Genomic DNA, 6,093 nt, shown 5'->3' with positions numbered 1-6,093 from the left:
AAACACTTTGTTGATACTCTGTTTTATTTTTGTCAAAAAATTTGTGGACCTATGTTTATCGAAACCTATGATAAACCTATGAGTAGATACTATGCCATCTTTTGCTAGTATTATATATATTATGTAGTATTTCATATAATTATCAAAATGTGTGTTCTTATATTTGAATTTAATTTGAAAGTACTTATTTGCAATTATCTCTGTATTACAACTAACCTTTTAGCACTGAAGCTAGGAGATGATTGGAAGAATTCAAAGATGAGTGCCAATAGCATTCAAGGAGAAAAGAACACTAAAGTGTAGCCATGGTGGAGGAAAGTCATAACGGTTCCAAAGGACATGATAACGAGTATGGAGAAGCTATCAAGACTTATTGCATTCTTTGCATTTATTCCTATGCCGAGCAAATGTTTAGACTTTATTATTCCCACCTTAAGCTGTTATCTCTTCTTCTCATCTTGAGTTGTTATTTTCCTTCTTTCTCTCCTCCGAATTTGTAGCTAGATTATTTACTTTTCTATTATGGGAATAAGTGTCAATCTCCTATATATAGGAATCAGACCAAGTGTGTTAGTTTAGCCAGCCAATTAGAAGAAAGAGTTTATGAGAACAACCTATTAACTTTTACAGTGAGTTGTGTTTTTAAAATTCTATGTGTTATGTAATGAATTTCTAAAATGTAATGAAATAGTTTTTGGCTTCTATCTCATGTTAGTAGTTTAGTTGAAGCCAACCAAGGGAACCCACTTGGAAGGTGGATTAAATTAGGATAGAATAGATTTATTTCCAAGCATTTTTAGTATTGTAACTAGAAGTTGTAAGTTCCTTCTTGTAGCATCGCACTTCGTGAATGTTCCTGCAACATATTTGAGAACAATTGTAGTGGATGAACTGAGTTGAAATATTTGTTAGCCTTTCATTGTATTTCTAGTATTCATAGAGTTAAGTGTGTTAGTTCCCTACAACAATAGTGTATGTTCTTTTCCTTGCATTGTACTTTCTTGCAGCATAAACTTAGTGACTCATTAAGAGACCTAGTGCACATACTGTGCCGACCATTTCAAGTATACATCCCTGGGTTGACAAGATTAAATGCACCTCATAAGTGGGAAAAGTAGTCCTTAGTTTGAATATATTATTCCTAAGCATGGCCCAGAGCATGACTATGATACACCTACTGTGAGGCGGACCAGTTCCATCAAATTTTTCACCAATGATCTAATCAGGTGCATGATGCCTTCTGATATATCTTGCTAACACAAGTTCCTTGGATTTGGAATGAGTTTCATTGATTTCATCAAGAACTTCAATTTTAGGCTTGGGTCCCACCATTTGTGACTCAGGTCCATCAAAATTAGTTTGAACTAGCTCGGTAGCCTCTGATTGTGACTCAGTTTGAACTAGCTCGGTAGCCTTTGACTGCAACTCAGGTTGTACAGGTTGCAACTTAGTAGTTGATGGAGATTTTGGGGACTTGGGAAGTGAAACATTATTTCCTTCAGATGTGATTAGCAGAGTATCAGGTTCATAGTAAATGAATCTTCTGTAATCCTCTAGCTCTTTGCAGCTTTCTTCTTCACTCCTTTCTGCAAACTCATCAATTCTAACATGTGCACTTGCTATGATTTTATGAGTAGATAGATTCAAACATTTGTATGCCTCACTTTTGTAGGGATATCCTAGGAATATGCCTTCATCACCTTTTACATCAAATTTTCCTTTTTTAGATTCTTTCAAGATATAACATTTGTTGCCAAATACTTTCAAGTAACTTACATTAGTTTTATAGCCATACCATAGTTCATAAGGAGTTTGATTTGAATCTTTCTTCAACTATACTCTATTCAAAATATGAATTATAGTATTGATAGCTTCCTTCCAGTATTTGAGAGCAACATTCTTTTCAATCATTAATGTTTGTGTACAATCTGTGATGGATCTATTCCTTCTTTCAGCTATACCATTCTGTTGAGGTGTACTAGGGGCTGATACCTATCTTTTGATTCCATTTTCAATGCAGAATTTATTGAATTAATTGGAGATGAATTCACCACCTTTGTCTGATCTCAAACATTTTAATTTCTTTTGAGATTCCTTTTCTACTCTTGCCAAATACCATTTGAACTTTTGAAAAGCTTTAGATTTTTCTTTTAAGTACATTACAATCATCATCCTAGAATAATCATCAACAAAAAGAATGAAATGTTTTTCTCCACTGCAAATCTCTATTCCAATAGGACCACATAAGTCAGTATGAATAATTTCTAAGACTTCTTCAAACTAATAGTTTTTGCTTTTAAAACTAGTCTTTCCCATCTTTCCAATTTGGCAATTCTTGCATAGACCCATGTCAGGTTTCTTCAAACTAGGAAGACCTCTTACTTTCTTATGTTTGCTAATCTTAACCAGATTATGAAAGTTTACATGACATAGCCTTTTGTGCCATAACCAACTTTCATCTACTTGAGCAATAAAACATGAATTTTCACCAAGGTTAAGATAAAATAAGTTACCTTTTGTTTTCTTGCCAGATCCAACCATATTTCCTTTCCCATCCAGTAGTTTGGCGTTGCCTTTGATGAATTCTATCTTGAATCCAATGTTGTTCAAGTGTGCCACACTCAAAAGATTATGCTTTAATCCTTCAACCCAATAAGCATTGTCACATACCAGTTCATTGGTCAATGAGATATGCCCTTTACCTTTTATGCAACATGGTTCATTGTTTCCAAATCTTACACTACCTCCATCATACGGTTCCATATTCTCAAATTTTGTTTTATCTCTAGTCATATGATGTGAGTAGCCACCATTAATAATCCATGTATCATTTCTACTAACATGAGAGATAAGTGCCATTTTATCTCCTTCATTATTAGATTCATCCTTTACAACAATATGTACCATTTCATCTTCATTGTTATCAAAATTTTTGGCTATAAAATAGGATTTCTTACCTTTTTCCTTTTTGTAGTTCTTGAAATCCTTCTTCCTTTTGTACTTATGACTTTTCTTTTCATCTTTGTTTTCTCTATTTGGACACCTAGCAGCAATGTGACCAACTTCTTCACAAGAAAAGTAGATCAGAGGAGCTTTACCTTTTTATTTTCCTCTACCTTTTGAATATTTACTTGCAAGTAGGGCTTCAACAACTTCAATATCACTATCTGAACTTTCTTCTGATGTTCCATCTTCATCACTTCCTGATTGACTAGATTTTGAGTTTTTTCCCTTTTTCTTGAGTGAAAGTTTAGCTTCAAATGTAGACTCAATATTCTTTGAAGTAGGAACATAATTATCAAAATTATCTAACTCAAAAGCTGTCAATCTTCCAACTATAGCATCCAAAGACATTTTACAATTTGGATCACATCTCATCTCTTAAATAGTAGATACTCTAATTGCATAAATAGGAAGAAGAGTTCTAAGCACTTTACTCACAATAGTTTCCTCCTTGATGTCTCCTCTAGATGCCTTGATTTCACTTACACTAGCCTTGATTCTTTCAACATATTTAGCAATGTTTTTATCTTCTCTCATTTTCATTTGATCAAACTGTCCTCTAAGACTTTCTATTTTGGTTCTTTTTACATTGTCATCTCCTCCATAGATATATTTCAATTTGTTCCACATTTCAAAAGCAATTTTGCAGTCCTTTACCTCATCAAATTCAACATAACTGAGAGCAGATGCAATATCAATCATCATGATGTTATGGTTCTTCTTTTCAACAATATTTTCAACAATAATGTTCCAATGGGAGTCTTGTATTCTGCATCAAGATACTTGCAACTTGAATCACTGATACTACCCAAATGTAGTCTCATTAATCTTTTCCATGCTACAAAGTTATCTTTGTTTAGCTTGGGAACCTCCCTTCTATAAGACATCCTGATCTTAGCTTAGGTCCTTGAAATCTTCTTTGCAAGCACCAAAAGCTCTTATACCAATTGTTGGAAATATAAGAGAAGTAACTGAGAGGGGAGGGGTGAATCAATTATCACTAAAATAAATCCTAGATCACTTAGATGTTAGTACAAAAACAAATTTTGAAAACTAAGTACTGTTGATGCTCGATAAATAAAGAAAATGCTGTAACTTAGTAAACACTACGTTTGCTCGGTAAATACTAACATGCAAGTCTTTAAATATTATCTATGATTACCATTACTTTAACTTAGTTGTGAACACATAAAAAGTAAGTAGCATGAACACATTTGACACCAAGATTTAACAAGGAAATCCAATTTGGGAAAAACCACCAATTGCAACTAGTTACTAATTTTCACTCTTCTGAAGTGAGCCCTGTTAGGAGCCAACCCTGTTAAAGGTTAAAAAACACATTGTTAGGTGTGACCCTGTTAGAGGATTTAATCACCTTGTTAGGAGTGGCCTTGTTAGAGGTCTTGAAATAATTCAATAGAACTGTCACCTTGTTAGAGGATTTACAAATAGCTATTAAGCCAACTCGATTAAGAGATTTAAGATCACTGCCACAATGGTTAGAGAGTAACAACGAAATGACTTGATTGTGATGCAACTAAATTGGTGAATCCAGATCTCTTTTTTGGTTAAACTTGATCCTTCCTGATCAAATATTACTTTTCTACTCCACAAGTATACCTGCTTATCCTTCAAGTTTGCACCCTCTTTTTCTTATCAATTCAATCAACACACTTGCACACTCTAGAAATCACAACTTGACCTTTTATTTATATCATCCATAATGTTAGTTTGGCTCAAATGTAACTTAGAATAAACAATATTCATCATCTCAGTAGGCTATAATACAAGTTTACACAAAATTACAAAGTTGGCCAAAATGTAGAAACTCAGGTTTAGAAGACTAGCTCAATGAGGTTCTGATACTCGACATCCATTGTCAATACTCAACATCATCATGTACTTGGTAGACATATAAACTTGGTCCATACTGATCACCTTCAAGTAGTCTCAAACTTGGCCTGTACTGGCGACTTGATGAATATTGTGAAACTTGATTCATGCGACATAGCTCGATCAACACTGGTTCCATCCAACTTTCCTTTATTAACTGAGTGAGTTTGGTTAACACTCATGTTCAACACACTTTCCTTTGTCTCCTGAGTGAACTCCGTAGACTCTGACACTGCTTGGTAGACACTACCTTCTAAACTTGGCAAACACATGAATGCTCAATAGACATAGAAAACTGTCTTCACTACCCGAGTGAGCTCGACAAGCACTAACTAAAACTGATATGACATTTGTACTAATATGAAATTTGTGTAACATTAAAGACCACACAATTAATCAATTGTATCCAACATAAAAGTGTTGTTTTTACTCATGAGAAAGGTAGGAACTATAATTTGTAGCAGATGGTGCATGAAGAGGGAGTGATGATAGGCACAGTTTTGTGTCCTATGGTGTCACCAAGAAAAGGTGGTTTTGGTATGTCTAGAGATGGTAGTGGTAAGGGTCTTTTGGATTCTCATGAGAAAGATAAAGGGCAGGTTGAGAGGGAAAAAGTTGACTATCCTAAACAAAATTTCAAAGATAATAGTTGTGATAAGTTTTATTTGGTTGGTTCTAACACTTTGAATGCAAGAGGTAGACATGTGACAAATATTAAGTTGCAGATGAAGAGTTGCACGTATCCATCTAGAAGAGTGGGTGGCAATAAAATAACTCTCCTTGACTCTTGGGGCAAGAGTCTTTTTGGAGGTGGGGTGTATGGTGTAGGAGCACCTAGCTAAATGCCTAAACCCACCTTGGAACCAAATGGAGTAAGAGGATCAAAAGCATCCTTGAATGTTAATTGGAGGATCTTGATGCCAATAATGGCACTTTGTAATGGAAAATTTGATGTAAATGTAAAAAGTCCTAGAAGTCTTGATAAAATTCTTAGGACCAAATTTGATGTAAGGGTGGCCGATAGTGCCAACAAAGGATCTATGTTGATTAGGAGGGTCAATTAGGTTCTAGGAGTAATTATGGATTGAATCTATGGAATTAGAGGAGTCAATTTACTAAAATATGCAATAAAATAAAATATGAGATTCAAATATTTGAAATCCAATGGTCATGTGCATTTAGGAGGGAAACTAGTTT

Source organism: Cupressus sempervirens, chromosome 10, assembly GCF_028749045.1.
Source record: "Cupressus sempervirens isolate cs-2001-9-10 chromosome 10, ASM2874904v1, whole genome shotgun sequence".
In the NCBI taxonomy this organism is placed as follows: Eukaryota; Viridiplantae; Streptophyta; class Pinopsida; order Cupressales; family Cupressaceae; genus Cupressus; species Cupressus sempervirens.
This window is presented reverse-complemented; position numbering follows the sequence as displayed.